Source organism: Gymnoscopelus braueri, assembly GCF_963280865.1.
Source record: "Gymnoscopelus braueri genome assembly, chromosome: 4".
In the NCBI taxonomy this organism is placed as follows: Eukaryota; Metazoa; Chordata; class Actinopteri; order Myctophiformes; family Myctophidae; genus Gymnoscopelus; species Gymnoscopelus braueri.
In genome coordinates, this window is record NC_137605.1 from 10,139,582 (window position 1) to 10,157,081 (window position 17,500).

The window sequence follows — 17,500 nt, forward strand, 5'->3', positions numbered from 1 at the left end:
TATAATAGGATTCTGATTGGTCAAGGACACCTTCCAGCCATGATTTATGGGTTGCTATGACAACTCTCGTAGTGACCAAGGGAGCGAGCAGGTGTTTGGTGACCTTGATGCACTGTTTCTCAAAGTCGGTTTCGGGGGCCCGCCGCCGCCGGGGTTTCACATGGTCGCTTTTGGGACGGTAACTCTTGAGAGTGTGTTCCATTTGTACACTCTCAGAGTTAATTTAACACCGAGGATTTTACAGTGTACATTGGGGTGGTTCCCAACGGGGGGAAAAAAAGGTTCCATTTGTACCTTCTCACAGTTCTCAGAGTTACAGACCCTAGCGGGTCCCCAGACCAGCCGTTGAGAAACAGTGCTTCAGTGTGTTGGAAGCTGTTGTCACCTTCAGGACTTTATCTACTGTGATTATGTTATATAAATAACTAGTATTATATATTATAAAACAGCTTTTATTCATTGTGTATATAATGTGTTCAGTTGCCGTATATATACAGCCATGCACTTCAACGCCAAACCAAAATGTATTTTTTCGTTAGTGCCCTTTAACCCTCCTTGAAGGAGCATACCAGACTTTTTGACGTGTGGATCCTGTGTCACGCATAAAGGCCCATTTTAAGGCCACTACACACACAGGCTGTGAACGGCGCACCTACCCTTGTAGATTCAGATTCAGATTCAGATTCACTTTATTGTCACTAAGATGCACTGTTTAGGTACATACAGTACATGTGAAAAACTTACGCTCCGAAGCTCCAATACAATAAAACAATAAAAACACGATAAAACGACCTAAAACACTCGTAAACAATAGATAAACACAGGCAAGAATATCAGTCAAGGAAAGTGCATAGGGCAGAGTACAGTTATTGCACATTCACTTTTCACTGTCATTTAACAGTCAAAAAAACTGTTCCTCAGCCTGCTAGTGCGCGCTGAGAGGATCTTGTATCCCTTCACCCTTTTGGATTTTAGCGGGGGAAAAAAGTATTTTATGGGGACGGGTGGGATCTTTAATGATCCTCAGGGATTTATTGTTAAATGTGTGCCTGCCAGCGAGCGTTTATGTCCGGCCCGACGTTCCACTGTTTCTATTTCCAGGAGTCACCGTGCGGTGTAAAATGATTTGTGTATTTCCGGGTGTTCTCCCTGCAGTGTGCAGCAGTGTTCTTCTAGTTGGTGCTATACGGGCGGCACTTCACACGTGTCGCTGCGCTGCGCTGCGCATGCGGTCTGACTTGGCCTTTATACTCACATTCAGGGCGGGGATCCGTATGTACATTATGTTCAGAATGCATGTGGCATTGCTCACATACAGTACTTCCCTCCATACGTAATGTCTAAATGGAGATTCAAACATTTCATCCACTAGAGGGCACCTACGTCCATACTGACACAGTTCTGCTATTTTTGATAATTTATTAGATTTTATTGTCATTAAATTAAATTTTTTTGAACTTTTCAGAACATTTTTTTAAATGTTGGCTAATAATAATATGCCCAAAACAGGGACGGCAGGTTGAACGTGTTTAAATCATGGATAGACCAATATATCTTCTAAATAACGGAAAAATATAGTACTATTGTGTACTATCAAAGTGAAGGTAACAGACGACCCACGTATCGAAAAGGCTGGTATGCTCCTTTAAGCTCAATTTATACTTCATTGCATGACGGTGTCACTTCCCGCCAATAATGAGTTATTTCAGGAAGCAACACTGCGGCGCGATGAAGTATAAATTAAGATAATCGCCCTGCTACACAGACAAAAGCCTCAGTGTTCATTTATCCATTGAGTTAAAGGTGGTGTAAGGGATATTGTTTTGTTAAAATAAGTGTTAAATAGCTCCATATTCTGATAGTAACCTTTGCTATTCACCTGTTTCCTAGGCTGTGTTTTCCACTTCCTGTCGATTTCATTGGATATCATTGGTCATCTGACCAGTTTCATTGGATTTCATTGGATCAAATTGACAGGAAGTGGAAAACACACAGCCTAGGAAACAGGTGAATAGGAATGCTTGTTCAGTAACAGGGGTCTCCCCCTCTCTCCAGCTCTTTAGTAAACAGAAAATACATTTTCAGGTCAGGATACCAATTGTATCCAGTCAGGAGAGAGAACTCATGCAGAATACAGGATAAACAAGAGAATCGGAGTGATGAGACAAAAACATGAGCAGACAAAATTGGGAACTGGAACAACAATTTAAGCTGATAAATGATCTTTGTGGAGTAGATTGGATCAAATTGGTTTCCCAGCTGGTAAATGTATTTCCTGTTTATTATTATTATTATTATTATAACAGCTGGAGAGACGGATGGGACCTCTGTTACTGAACAAACACGCTGATTCTATAGCAATGATCTCAGAATATAGTTTTGACTTTTTTTAACGAAAAACTATTTTTTAACAAAGAAAGAAATATCACTCACACCACTATACATTCAATTCAATTTAATGTGTACACTCTCTGAGTTAAATTAGCACTGATATAAAAATGTGTAGGAGCTTTCTAATGGTTCATGATGAGATGGAGACTCCTAAAAGAATCAAAACATGAGATATGATTTCAATTTTAATTTTTTAAAATTGTTCAGATCTGAGGTTCACAAACGTCACACCTCACCGATGACGACTCGGCGTAAAACTGATCTCGGAGGGACAGTGTTCTTCCGTGATTGGTTTGAAAAGAGTGTCTCGTTGCGCTGTGATTGGACATGAGAAACCTGAGCTCTGATGTCATCACAACGACACAGTGTGATGTCATCATGAACCTTTGACCTCTAGTCTCTGAGGTCAGACAGAGACTCGAGCTGCTGTGTATTCTATTATGCTATGCTCTGCTCTGCTGCACACTGTGTGTGTGTGTGTGTGTATGTGTGTGTGTGTGTGTGTGTGTGTGTGTGTGTGTGTGTGTGTGTGTGTGTGTGTGTGTGTGTGTGTGTGTGTGTGTGTGTGTGTGTGTGTGTGTGTGTGTGTGTGTGTGTGTGTGTGTGTGTGTGTGTGGGTACAAGTACATGTTTGTGTACGTACAAGTGTGTTTTTGTGTGTGTTTGTGTATGTCATAAACACTTGCTCAATACAGACAAGCATGCGGCTGATACTTCAGCAACGGATTAATATTCATAAAATTTACTCTAAATTCAAGAAAATAAACATATTACATGCATGTACACATACAGCATGAATGCACACACACACACACACACACACACACACACACACACACACACACACACACACACACACACACACACACACACACACACACACACACACACACACACACACACACAGACACACACACAGACAGACACACACACACAGACACACACACACACACACACACACACACACACACACACACACACACACACACACACACACACACACACACACACACACACACACACAGACACACAGTTGAGTGCAGCAGAGTGATGTGTATATATACTGTATGTCAGATATGTATTTTAATGTGTATGATATTGAAGTCGTGTATGTGTCTGTTTGTTCATCACATCTATTCACCTTATCTTACTATCACACACCCTGTGAGCCTGTTATTGGACCTGTCAAATTGATCTGTGTGCGTGTGTGTGCGCGCGTGTGTGCGTGCGTGTGTGCGTGCGTGTGTGTGTGCGTGCGTGTGTGTGTGCGTGTGTGTGTGTGTGTGTGTGTTAGAGTGTGCATGTGAAAGTGTGTTCAGACTGTTCACTCACACAGGAGGCACATTTTTTTTTTGTGCAATTACATACCAAGGCATTGCAAAGACGTAAATTGATAGGGGGCACGAATGAGGTGCCCCAGACGACGCAAATGGATGGATGGATGAATGCATTTCGACTCCTCCTCATTCGCTAAAGTTGAAATATCCCAACTTAATCCCAAAGTTTGCTTCACCTTCTAGCATCTAGACAGCCGGTCAGCGTTTCTTTTGTGTCTACGGTGAACATTTCTAGATTTTTACGTATTAATGATGAAACTGTCTACAGCTCACCAGAGGTATAATATAGACATGTGCTTGGCAGCTGGAATGGAGCACCTGTAGTTCACGTCCAACTTCTGGAGCTATCCCGTCACCGAGCCATAGCCAACAGCTCACCAAACTCGCTTGGCTTTGCGTCGAGTCTGGGACTTCTACAATAAGTCACGGCAATTGTGACGATATCTGAGCTGGTTGATGGCGCGGGAAAAGGGGCTTCCGTTTGTAACTCTGAGCATGCACAAATGGCCATGCACTGCATTTGGACACCTCTCGTTTCATTGTGAGAGCTTGTGTTTACCCCGCGTCTCCTGACATTATATCACATTATTAATGCTGCTCCCACAGATTTTAAGCTAGAGTTAATTCGATTAAAACTGGTAAATTAATGTTGGAGAGGTCCCTGTGCATATTTTCTATCTGTTTTATTTGCCTCCAAAGTTTACAAAACAAGCCCCTGAGTTGGTCTTTGAGTCAACAAAGTGCTTTCTGTTTACTGCTGACGTCTGACGTCTTGCCTAGCGGGAGATCCTCCTCGGGCGTCCCAGCCAGGAGAGATGCCAGTGAGGGGAGAAAAGCACACACGGCTCGATTGTAAAACATCCATTACTTTTGGTCGAGAAATGGATCATGTAGTTGCTCAATCTGGATTCATTTCACACCTACAACTGCCAGATTAAATGTTTGTTACAGTTTCCATAGTAGCCTGTGTGTACAGCGATTGACAGCATGCATGAATATGCAAATAGGCGAACAAACACGCGAAAAAACACATTGGTCTCGGCAACCAAAATCATGCAAATGAAGCGACACAAAAGAATATCTTAGCCTCCTGTGTGAATGCACCTTGAGAAAGTGTGAGTGAGTGAGTGAGTGAATGTGTGTGTGTGTGTGTGTGTGTGTGTGTGTGTGTGTGTGTGTGTGTGTGTGTGTGTGTGTGTGTGTGTGTGTGTGTGTGTGTGTGTGTGTGTGTACGTGTGCGTGTGCGTGTGTGTACGTGTGCGTGTGCGTGCGCGTGTGTGGCTTTGAGTGTTGAATTCTTGCATCTCCTCCTTACTTTTATATAAAAAGCAGTGCATTGATGATAGTAATTTATCTCTTATAAAAAGAACATATAATTTATTTTGTAGAAGCAGTCTGAAAGGTTACTGTTGATAAATGGATTTTATATGATTTACAAAGTAAAAAAAAAAAAAAAAAAACATGTCCCAAACAAAGCGTTATTTTGTTTTCAATAAAATTGATATGAGAGAAAATTTGTCTCTTGCGATGTTTCACCTGGTGTCTGTTGTCACTGTCCGTCCATCCATCCATCATCAACCGCTTATCCGGAGTCGGTCGCGGGGGCAACAGTTCCAGCAGAGAGCTCCAGACTTCCCCTTCCCGGGCAAAGTCCATTAGCCACTTCCTGGGGGATGCCGAGGTGTTCAGAGGCCAGCGTGGAGATCCCCCCCATCCCCCCACCCGTCTGAGAAAACTCATTTTGGCTTGTATCGGTCCTTAATCTATTATATCGGTCATGACCCACACTTCATAACCATATTGAACCAATGAAAAGTACCAACAAGAGCTTGTGACTAAATAATAACTACATTGGATCCACTGGAACGCAGGTTCTTTTTTCCATTTCCTGAAAAGTATAACGGTTCTGGACATGAAATGTTTTCACCTGACAGCGACGGGCAGTGGTGGACAGTAACGGAGTAAATGTACTTGAGTACTGTACTTGAGTACAGATTCTGAGGATCTGTACTTTACATGAGTATTAGGTTTTTTTGATACTTATTACTCTTACTTGAGTACATTTCCAAGTCAAATATTTTACTTTTACTCGAGTACATTTCTAGGAGGGCTGTAAAGTACTGAGTACTTTTAAGCCCACTCCACATCCATACCAATGATTCGCCATGCAACATGGAACTACTTGCAACTACTTGCAACCATTACCCCAATGGCAGTTGCAAGGAGTTGCATTGGAGCGGTTGACCTTAAAACAGTTTTGTTGCAAGGAGTTGCGACTAATTGAATTGTTGCGGTTTGGTCTTTAGGGTGGCTATTTTCTTGTCTTCCCTAAAATGCAATTGGCCACACTTCTGCTCTCACACTGGCCGTGTTTCTGGCTTCCCCCTCCGCTCGCCTCTTTGTTACATCTTGTATGGGTGTAGAGGAGTAAAAGTATTTAGTTCTGGTTCCTCAGTCATTTCTATGTTTTTTATAGGTGTTTCTGCAGGCTTTTTATTATGTAGTGGTTCTACAAGCACATCAGGTGGTTTCAGAGAGTTACTTCTCTGAAACAAGAGTTACAAGGTCCTATAAATTAATTGTGAAAACATTACAGCAATTCATTGATATAAAAATATAGAAATGTACCCCTACTTTTACTTGTACTTTAAGTATTTTTCAAAGCATGTACTTTGGAATACTTAAGTATATTTAAAAGCAATTACTTTTTTACTCTTACTTGAGTAACATTTTGACTGAGCTACTTTTACTTATAGTGGAGTAAATTTGACCAAGGAGTATCTGTACTCTTACTCAAGTACTGGGGTCGAGTACTTTGTCCACTTCTGGCGACGGGTGTTTTGGTTGCTCGTTTATAAAGGCTGTTGTCTGGGCTTTAGTTTGCGTATCAGAGATTCTTGCTTTCATGTTTGCTCCTGTGAAAGGTGTACCTCAGTTTATTGTTTGCTATAGATTAAAGTCTGATTAAAGTTTACTCATTGGTTTCCTTATCTTGGTGTGGCAATGAGCAACAGAGACCAATGGAAGCAGCTTGTGTCGCAGATCTCGAGGGCACTCGTGACTCGAATGATGATGATAGTTTCCTGAGTGTGATGTTCCACGTGGGTCTACCTGGATTTGAGTCATCCTGAAAAGTTACAGTAGCTAGTTCCAAACTATTCTAACAGCTAGTTACCTTAGTTCTAAACTATTTTAACAGCTTTAAATGGAAGACCTTATGTGCTGTCCAGCACGAAGAGGATGAAGTAAGTAAGTTACATCTATGCATCTGCTAAATGTCTAAAAGTCTTTGTGAGTACACTGACACAGTGTTCGTTCGACCACATGAGGGCGCCAGGTCACAATATAGAACCTGCAAATCACACCCAGTGTTGCCATGTCTGCTTATTGCAACTTTGGGCTTGTTTCCTAGTATTGTTTAAACCAGTGGTTCTCAGACATATGTATTTATCCGTGGACCCCCATCTGAAAATATGTTGTGCCAGGAACCCCCATACAAGACTGTAGTTGAAATGTTTAAAAGATATTCAAAATTTCAGCCACATTTTAAAAAAACATACGATACATAATAGGTTCCAAGTGCTGATCATGTGGCCTAGTCGCTTCTTTTGGGCTTGTTTTTATAGACCTGGTTGCTTATTTATCTTGCAAAGTCTGTAAACACTGATCACAACAGAGCAAGTGTGCGTGTGCGTGTGCGTGTGCATGTGCATGTGCATGTGCATGTGCATGTGCATGTGCATGTGCATGTGCATGTGCATGTGCATGTGCATGTGCATGTGCGTGCGTGTGTGCGTGCGTGCGTGCGTGCGCGTGTGTGTGTGTGTGTGTGTGTGTGTGCATGTGCATGTGTGGTTCCAGTGTCTTATCATCTTTAATGTCTTTATGGGTGTAGTCTCTGTTATCAGTTAATAACAGTTCTATAGTTATTAACAGTATTCACATTCCTAAAGTGTTATTTTAACTCTCAGAGGTCAGAGTTACAACTGAGCTAAATTATCAGGAGAGTTTTTACTATGTAGCAGCTTGCCACGTGGTCGTAAAACGGTTCATCATAAAACATGATAACCTTGAAAAGCATCATAAAACACATTATGTCCATCTAATGGAGAGAGTAACACACAAACCACTGACTCAACTCCCTCAATGGCTTTAGTTTTTATTAGGCCTTATTAGCGTGTTAGCCTCACTAATACCACATTAACCCAATTAAATATTTGTATCATTGTCAACAGTGTAACATGCAGAGCACTGTAAAACCCTCAATGCTAATTTAACCATCTGTAAACTCATTATAGTTATATGAACACTCGTGATTTAAGTGTACGGTGTGATACGGGTGTAATTAGGTGGAGCAGAGGTCATGCAGAAGTAAATAATGGTCTATAATCTCAATAGACTGATTATTGATTGATGGACATGATGGAAACTTTGACCCCTAAAACGCTGATCCAAAGTAAAAAGGTTTAAAAACTTTATATTTCTACTCCACTCTACTATTGTCTACAATTATTTGACAACTTTAGTTTATATGTGACTTTGCTAATTTAGATTATTGATAATATTTCAAAAAAAACTCCCCAGCACCATAAGTGAATTATAATTAGTTTATAGTTTAACTTATTATCATTAGTGTTTGTCTCTGCCAGCCAGGCCAGAACACCCGGGAGCGCGCGCGCGCGCGCGTGTGTGTGTGTGTGTGTGTGTGTGTGTGTGTGTGTGTGTGTGTGTGTGTGTGTGTGTGTGTGTGTGTGTGTGTGTGTGTGTGTGTGTGTGCGCGTGTGCGCGTGCGCGTGCGTGTATGTGTGTGTAGGGCAGCAACTGACTATTGATTATTCTATGGATTACTTCTTCAATTAATCGAATAACCGACAAGCACATTAGTGTAATGTTTTTTACACCAATGAATCGACACAAAAAATGCTAATACATATAGATCAGCTATTTTTGCTACTGTAGTCTGTAGCCTATTCATTTTGTATGTAAAATGTGCACACTTCAGCCCTATATAAGGTAAACTTCAGCTATTTGAAAATAGCCGATCTACAAGCACACAATACACTGCAATGCAGCACGTTGTGAGAGCTTGTAGATCTGCTATTTTCAAAAGTTTTTTTTTACATTTTGAAAACTTGAAGTGGGACATTCTGCATAATAGCCTAGTGCATAATGAGTACTTTCACTTTTGGTACATTTAAGTACATTTTGATGCCACTACTTCTATACTTCTTCACTCAAGTAAACTTAGAATACCAAACTTTTACTTGCAACAGAGTATTTCTATATTGTGGTATTGACACTTTGACCTGAGTAAAACATTTGAGTAGGCTACTTCTTCCACCGCTGGTGTTGTGTGTGTGTGTGTGTGTGTGTGATGGGAACAGCCTGTGTGATACATGCCTCAAAATCATGAACACGCTTGTCATATGGACATTCCCCCCTCCCCCCCTCCCTCTGTACATGACGTCACCTCCAGCTCCACGTGCCAAACTGTCTAATCAGCTACTCACCACGAGCTTTAACTCTATGACCACGAGCCGTTCACCGTCCGTAGGTCAGGTCAACACACACACACACACACACGCACACACACACGCACACACACACGCACGCACGCACGCACGCACGCACACACACACGCAGACCTCGTGGAAGCAGCACATGGACTGTTTTATGCTCTTTAAATTGATTAAGATGCGAAACGTCATGTGCTGCTGTCTTGGCCAGGACTCCCTAGTAAAGGTGGTTTTGAATCTCAATAGAATAGTCAAATAAAGGTGAAATAAAAAAAGTAACTTACAAATATATATATATATATATATCTCAGTTAAATAACTCAGCTGGATGATATTCATATGGCCTTTATGAGAGCATTTATTTCAACTGTGTGTGTGTGTGTGTGTGTGTGTGTGTGTGTGTGTATGTGTGTGTGTGCGCGCGCGCGCGTGTGTGTGTCACTGTCAGCCCAGAGGAACACTCATGTGGCTGAAAACGTCATCGTGTCCGCCCCTGGTGGCCCCTGCCCAGGTCACGTCACACTCAGTTTGGTGACCTGTTGGATTCTGTGACTCCAGATGTCGACCGCAGATTCGGCACAAAGGACGGTAAAGTTTTGGTTCATTCTCAGATTTTATTATTGAATTAATTAATTATTTACTTGAATAATAGTAATTGTCATAGTAATTTATTTATAGGCTACTCATATTGTAGTGTTTTCTCTAAGATGTTTAAATGTAAAGTTTAAACTCTCATTTAGGCCTAATTCTGAGCTTTTCCAAAATGTTAAATAAAATAAAAATAAAACTGTAAATAGGCTAATATGAATAGACTAATTGTATAATACGTAAATTCATATATATATATATATATATATATATATATATATATATATATATATATATATATATATATATATATATATATATATATAATATAATATTATTATTATTTTAATTATTATTATATCTTCTTTTTCCTTTTAAAAAACTGAATTATTTGCACTTATTCTTGGATTTAAAAAAAAACTATTTTGGTCTCGGTCTTGCTTTTCTTTTGGTCTCAAACGCAGCACCGGTCACAGGATTCGACGGGTCACCAGTCTCAGTGCAGCACTGGTACTCCCCCGTTTTGGCTGTGCTCCTCCTCTATACTCCTCTCTCTCTCTCTCTCTCTCTCTCTCTCTCTCTCTCTCTCTCTCTCTCTCTCTCTCTCTCTCTCTCTACTTTTCACTCCTCTCCTCTCTTCTCCTCTCCTCTGCTCAGATCTCCTCCACACCGCCGGGCCGATCTCCTCTCCTCTCCTCTCCTCCTCTCCTCCCCGGTGGAACAAGCTCTCCTCTCCGGGAAAGGAATTTAAAATAAATAAAAAAAAGACCCTAAAAGAACAGCGCGGGGGAGGAGACATGATCATCACGACCACCACCACGGATTAATATCAATTCATAATGCGTCAATATAGCTAATTAAAGTGATCGCGGTTTCTCCCACGTTTAGTTACTAGATCTTATATTTCTGTAACATAAACCATGTTTTTATATTTGAGGGGAAGATTCGGATGCAGAAGAAAATAATGGAAGAAGTGATCCAGTAGATCCAGTGATCCAGTCCGGACGGTGAACTTTAAAGTCCCATAGCGAAGCAACAACCTGGACCAGACTATCCGGACGGAACTGAACCGGACCGTTATTTAGGGGTTTTTTAAACGGATTGAAAAGACGGATTACGGATTTATTTATTAGGCTGCTGGATCCTTTATGATAATAGCCTGTTATTAGGCTGCCTTTTATTCTGTTTGATTAACTGTAAAGAAGAGACCCAGGCGGACCAACGGACGCTAAAGTAAGTACCAGGTTACCGGCGCTAATTACATTCATAAAGTGTGTGTGTGCGTGTGTGTGTGTGTGTGTGTGTGTGTGTGTGTGTGTGTGTGTGTGTGTGTGTGTGTGTGGTCCAGTTTCAATGGACTTAGTTCTTGTTCGGGTTCTGGTTCTGTTTGACAGTGGTGGAAAAAGTAGGCTACTACATTTTTTTAACTTAAGTAAAAGTATCAATACTGCAGAGTGTAGAATGTCGTTTTTTTATACTTAAATTATACTTAAAGTACCAAAAGTAAAAGTACTCAAAGTGCAGAATGTCCCATTTCACAAGTTCAAAATGTATTAAAAAAATTAGCTGATCTGCAAGCTCACGACCGAGTAAAAGTAGCTACAATATTTGCCTCTGAGATATAGTGGAGTAGTGAATGAGTAGCCTACAGCTACTTTACAACACTGACTGTAGGCTACATGTATCAGAGTTACAGACCCACAAAGAGTCAAATATAGCCAAAGTATAAAAAGGTTAAAAATATTTTGATGCTATATTAACACATTTTGCTGGGGACCCCCTGGAACCCCCCCAAGGACCCCTAGGGGTCCCCGGACCCCACTTTGAGAACCAATGGTCTAAGCAGTACCGTGACGTCACACACGATGAGGGTTCTGTTCTGGATTCTACATGTCCATCATAGGATCTTCATCTATAAGATCACATCTCTCTCTGAAATCCCCCCCCCCCCCCCCCAAAGTACACTTACTCAAGTGCTGTAGCCTACTTAAGTACAATTTTGAGGTATTTTTTACTCTACTTGAATATTTCCAGTTTTCAATACTTTTACTTCTACTCCACTAGGCCTACATCTCAGAGGCAAATATTGTACTTTTTACGCCAATTATTTGAAAACTTTAGTTAGTTACTTTGTACATTTGGATTATTATTACAAAACATAAACCACTTCAGACCTATTTAAACGTTGACTATTTGAAAATAGCCGATCTACAAGCTTATAATGCATTGCCATGAGGCGCATTATGAGCTTGTAGATCTGCTATTTTCAAACGTTTTTTTATACAATTTATACATTTGAAAACTTGAAGTACTTTTACTCAAGTACATTTTGAATTCCAGACTTTTACTTGTAACAGACAGAGTAGGCCTATTTCTACATTGCAGTATTGACACTATTACTTAAGTAAAAAAAAATGTTTACATTTTCCACCACTGATATTTTGTTTACAAACAATTGTTTTGTTGGCATTATAGATTTTTTACATTTTTGACTTATGCCATTTTTTTGGGAACCCTCTATATCTTGTACATTTTTGTACCAGTTATTATCATGACAGTGTCTTATTTTTAGGTATACCTAAAAATAATACGCTGTTATGATAACAAATCTTCACCTCGGCATGTAAACTGGACTCTCTATACAAACGAAACAACATGTTATGTTGGTCAAGGCTGTAGTTTTTGTTGTAAATGATTGGCTGACCCCGCCCATCTGGGACCGTTGGAAACAGAGGTTTGGCTCTTTCCGCTATTTCTGTCCGCCAGCTGCCGAGCTGAGCCGAGAATAGTCGAGTCTAACCGACCGACCACGAACACGCATGGTATGGAGGGGGGCGTGGTTGAAGAAGTAGGGCGTGGTTGAAGAAGTAGGGCTGCTCTGGCTTTCTTACTGGTAATAATATCCAGTGGTGGAAAAAGTACTCACATGTTTTACTTGAGTAAAAGTATCAATACTGCAACATAGAAACACTCTACATAAGTAAAAAATCCGAAACTCAAAATGTTCATTGCGTAAAAGTACAAAAGTATTGGCATCAAAATGTACTCAAAGTACCAAAAGTTGAAAGTACTCATTATGCAGAATGTCCCATTTCACAAGTCACAAAAGTCATTTGAAAATAGCAGATCTACAAGCTCACAATGTGTCGCGATGCGACGCATTGTGAGCTTGTAGATCGGCTATTTTCAAATGACCAAAATGTATATTGGGCTGAAGTTGTTTCTGTATGTTTTTTAATAATAATCAAAATCTACAAAGTAACTAGTAACTACAGTTTTCAAAGAATTGTAGGGGAGTACAAGTACAATATTTGCCTCTGAGATGTAGTGTAGTAGAAGTAAAAGTATTGAACATTTGAAACACTCCAGTAAAGTAAAAAAAATCCTCAAAAGTGTACTTAAGTACAGTACTTGAGTAAATGTAATTAGTTACTTTACACCACTGCAAACATGCATGGTTTGGGGGGGAGAGGCAGTGTTGCAGTGGTGGAAGAAGTAGGCTACTCTGGTTTTCTAGCCTAGCCTAGCAGGCTACTGCTGGTAATATCACAATGTAGACGTAGGCTACTCTGTTAAGTAAAAGTCCTACATTCAAAATGTTACTGGAGTAAAAGTAGGCTACATGAAAGCACAAAAGTTCAAAGCATTAATGTGTTCATCCCTGTTGCAGCTGGTAAAGCCAAGGTGGGGCTGATTTTAATTACTATTTTATGTGCTGCTTGGCTGGGTAGCTTAACCTATAATAGTACATCATCATTTATCACTTAATGCATGTTTTGTATTAATAATCTGAATCTGCAAAGTACCTAGTTACTATAAAGCTGTCAAATAACTGTAGTGGAGTAAAAAAAAAAAAAAATTGCCTCTGAGATGTAGTGGAGTAGAAGTATAAATAATTTAAAAAATGGAAATAATGGAAACACTCAAGTCAAGTAAAAGTACCTCAACACATAAACGAATTAAGTATTATTTAATTTCCGCACACAGAAGTTTTAGAAGTGAAAAAAAGTATGGCTATATAACCTGTGATGTTGTCGGCTTGGACTAATAAACAACACATTATGTAACAAATCTTACGAGACGAGGCGACGGTCAGTCTGTCAGCTGCCTGTCACATAATATTAGAAGAGCCAAATACATAATACAATCTCTCTCTCTCAATCAGTATACTGTAGATATGGTGTCCTAGTGCACAGAGTCAGGTGGGTTCCTAGGTCGTATATGTTGTTTTTATTGGTGAAAGAATGCACACAATGCCTATGCATCTATCTATTTGTATCTATTTATCTATATGTATGTCCGTCCATCCGTCCTTTTCGCCATGCCATTTTAATATGAAGTAGAGTGAACACAGGTGTTACCAATGATACTAATTCAGGTTCTGTTCTATCGTGCAGCAGAGTCTTTCCAGTGAGCCAACATCATCATGCACCATTTGTGCATGATGTCAGGTTGCTGCTAGTCTATTCTATTGTGCAGCACAATAGAATAGACTAGCAGCAACCTGACTCTGTTCGACCTAGGCCGGGATCGAGCCGCTTTGCAGCGTTCTGATCCGGTGTAGAGAGAGTCAGCGGATACACATAATGGTCTGTGCTCCCACAAAATGCTTCCCATGGAAACCAAAGAACATCATGGTGGTAAGGGACTAAGGGCCTACCACCAAACCTGTGAGAATCCTGCAAGTTTATTCAAATACTTCTTGGAATAGTTTGTTTGGTATTTACACGTTTTCAAAGTTCGAGTTCGAGTTATGGATGAGGTGTGTGTGTGTGTGTGTGTGTGTGTGTGTGTGTGTGTGTGTGTGTGTGTGTGTGTGTGTGTGTGTGTGTGTGTGTGTGTGTTTGAGTGGGTGTGCACTAGAGTAGGCACTAGACTAGGCACCGTATAGACAGGATTACATGGGTTAATTCGGAACGAAATCCATAGACTTTCCGCCGTGTAGAAAGTCAGGTGACACTTCAGAATCAACTTTGTCACATCACAGGTTTAGAGCATGGGAGCAAGAGACAGATAGAAACAGCTCAAATAGAAAAACACTTGGAATGGACCCGAATGGAACACAACCTTAATAGTAGCATTGATAACACCTGACCTATATTTACTGTGATAGTTTAAAATGGTCTATTTTGGGTTCAAACAGGAAAAGAGAATCCGTTACGATGCAATTGGAGCCCAGATAGCATCTGCTTACTCTCTGTCACTCTTTCGATCAATAACTGAAATGATCCCTAGGTTCATGTATTTTGTTTCAAAACATTATAATTGCACTTTCGTTGTCATTCTTTCAACCACTTTCGACCTGGCGCCCCAACTTTGGTCCTGTCATTATAGGCAGACATTTTCTAAATAATTGTAAGTATATTAGATTTTTTCCCCCCCAAAGATTTAGAAAATAGCCGATATAAATGCTCAGAGCATGTTAGATCAGCTGCAATTGCGCAACTCCACCTCATAGAGGTTGAGACAGGAAGCTGTCATTTCCGTTCACAAAATTTCATTCCGGAAGCATTTGAATATTGTGTGTGCCAGCAGTCTTGTCTTGAGAGACTGGGGGGTTATATAAAACGTATCGTATCTCCAAGACTCTCTTACAAAAGTCCTAGCAACTGGCTGAGGGTTAATCCCCTCCCAGTGTTTCAACATTATTATCAGCCGACCAATTCCAGAACCATAAAGGTGTTACGTGATATGTTTTGTTAAAATAAGTATTATTTATCTCTATACATATCACATAACATAATAATCATTGCTGTATAGAGTGTTTGTTTAGTAACAGGGGTCCCCCCCCCGTCTCTCCACCTCTTTGTGTCATTTTTAGATTTCTTTGGCTCTTCAAAAATAGCAGACATACAAGCTCATAGCGCGGCACCGAGTGCCGCACTATGAGCTTGTAGATCTGCTAATTTTGAATAATCGTGAAAATGTGTGCAACTCATTGAATATCATTTTTTTTTTAAAGCGAACATTTTTAACTCAAATCTTTGCTTCTGGGGGGTCCCTGGAACAAAATATTTTGAGATGGGAATCCGCGGGCAAATACATATAATTTTGGGGGTCCTTAACATGGAAAAAGTTTGAGAACCGTTGATAATAGCAACGTACGTTTAAAAAAAAACTGTTTTGAAGACATTTGTAAAATCCCCAGAAGCAAAGATTTGAGATAAAAATGTTCGCTTTAAAAATATTTATAAGATTTGCACAAATGATTTTTCAAAAACAGCAGATCTACAAGCTCATAGCGCGGCACCCAAGCTTGTATATCTGTTATTTTTTAATAGAGAAAGAAATACAAAAATTACACACAGATGCTTTCCCGGTCTTAATGGGTTAATAAAGGGAAAATAAATGTTCAGGTCTGGATACCAAATTGATCCAGTCAGGATAGAGAACTCATACAGGATGAACAAGTACAATTGGAAGTGATGAAACATGAAAATATACAAAACACTGTACAACTGATGATGATGAATGGGTGTTCTCTGTCCTGATTGGATGAAATTGGTACGTCCCAACTGAAAACGTATTTTCTGTTTACTATTGAGCTGGGGACTGGCAGACAGGGAGAACCCCCTGTTACTCAACAAACCCTCTCAAGAGATCAACAAGTGAGCTCTATGCAGCTGCAATTGGAGTCTCATGCATCTACTAGAAGACAGTTTGGTCCAGCAGAATTCAATTAAATATGTGAAACTAATTAAAAGGTTGCTCCAAGCACACATACACGTAGATACCTCATTGGCTGCTGCTGCACATTGGAGTCAACCAAGACAAATAGTATGCCAAGGATGCTCCGGTTTACTTCCCATATCTGCGTGAACACCGCTTCTGAACGATTCTTTAGCCCCATGGTCACTGAACTATATATTGGCCCCGATCGTCACAAGCCACACAATCTTCAGAACATTATATTTTGACACAGAAATAGCTTTTTTCAGAGAGACAAATCAGGAGAAAATCGACGTTAATGTCGACCTTTCTCTGTCCCAGCAACTTAGCATCGCGGGATCTAGCACCAGTAAACATAGGACGTTTGCGAGATCTGCCGTCAATAATAATAATAATACACTTTATTTATATAGCATTTTTCATGACATAAATGCAGCTCAAAGTGCTTTACAGGGTGAGATACATAAAATAAAATAACACAATTCAACAACAAAGTTTATTTATTTATTATTATTATTATTATTATTAGTATCTGCCGTCAGACGACGCAGGAGACCATTTGTGTGCCATTTCGCCTCCGGTGAAAATTGGGATGGCAGATCTTCCTAAATATTAACCATCTTTGGCATCAATGTGGCGGCCATATTGGCCCAGGCAAGCCACGCCTCCTGCCTGGGATCCAGAAGGTGGCATATACCTCTTCCTGCTCCGGTTCAGTTTCCTATTCACCTGTTTCCTAGGCTGTGTGTGTTTCACTTCCTGTCGATTTCATTGGATATCATTGGTCATCTAACCAGTTTCATTGAATTTCATTGGATCAAATCGACAGGAAGTGAAACACACACAGCCTAGGAAACAGGTGAATAGCTCCATTTGATTGGCAGATTTCAACCAGAAACACCTATCGTCACTTCCATAGGTGGATTATGAGATATTGGGCCCATTTGCACAGTGTAAAAGGCCCCATGCGTAACTCTAACACATCTCACAGACACAGCC

At 40.3% G+C, this 17,500-nt stretch overlaps 2 protein-coding genes across 3 annotated transcripts in view; both read left to right on the forward strand.

Annotated features, from left to right (window-relative positions):
* The window catches only part of adamtsl4 (ADAMTS-like 4), a 70,465-nt gene extending 64,909 nt beyond the window's left edge, over nucleotides 1-5,556 (forward strand). For both annotated transcript variants that reach the window (XM_080427056.1, XM_080427057.1), the window contains one exon: nucleotides 1-5,556. This exon is cut by the window's left edge and continues 454 nt beyond it. The gene's annotated coding sequence lies outside the window, so the exon portion shown is untranslated.
* Nucleotides 5,557-10,506: 4,950 nt separating this feature from the next.
* cers2b (ceramide synthase 2b) overlaps nucleotides 10,507-17,500 on the forward strand; it is a 40,061-nt gene continuing 33,067 nt past the window's right edge. The window contains exon 1 of the mRNA XM_080425341.1: nucleotides 10,507-11,065. The gene's annotated coding sequence lies outside the window, so the exon portion shown is untranslated. The remainder of the gene's footprint in view (nucleotides 11,066-17,500) is intronic.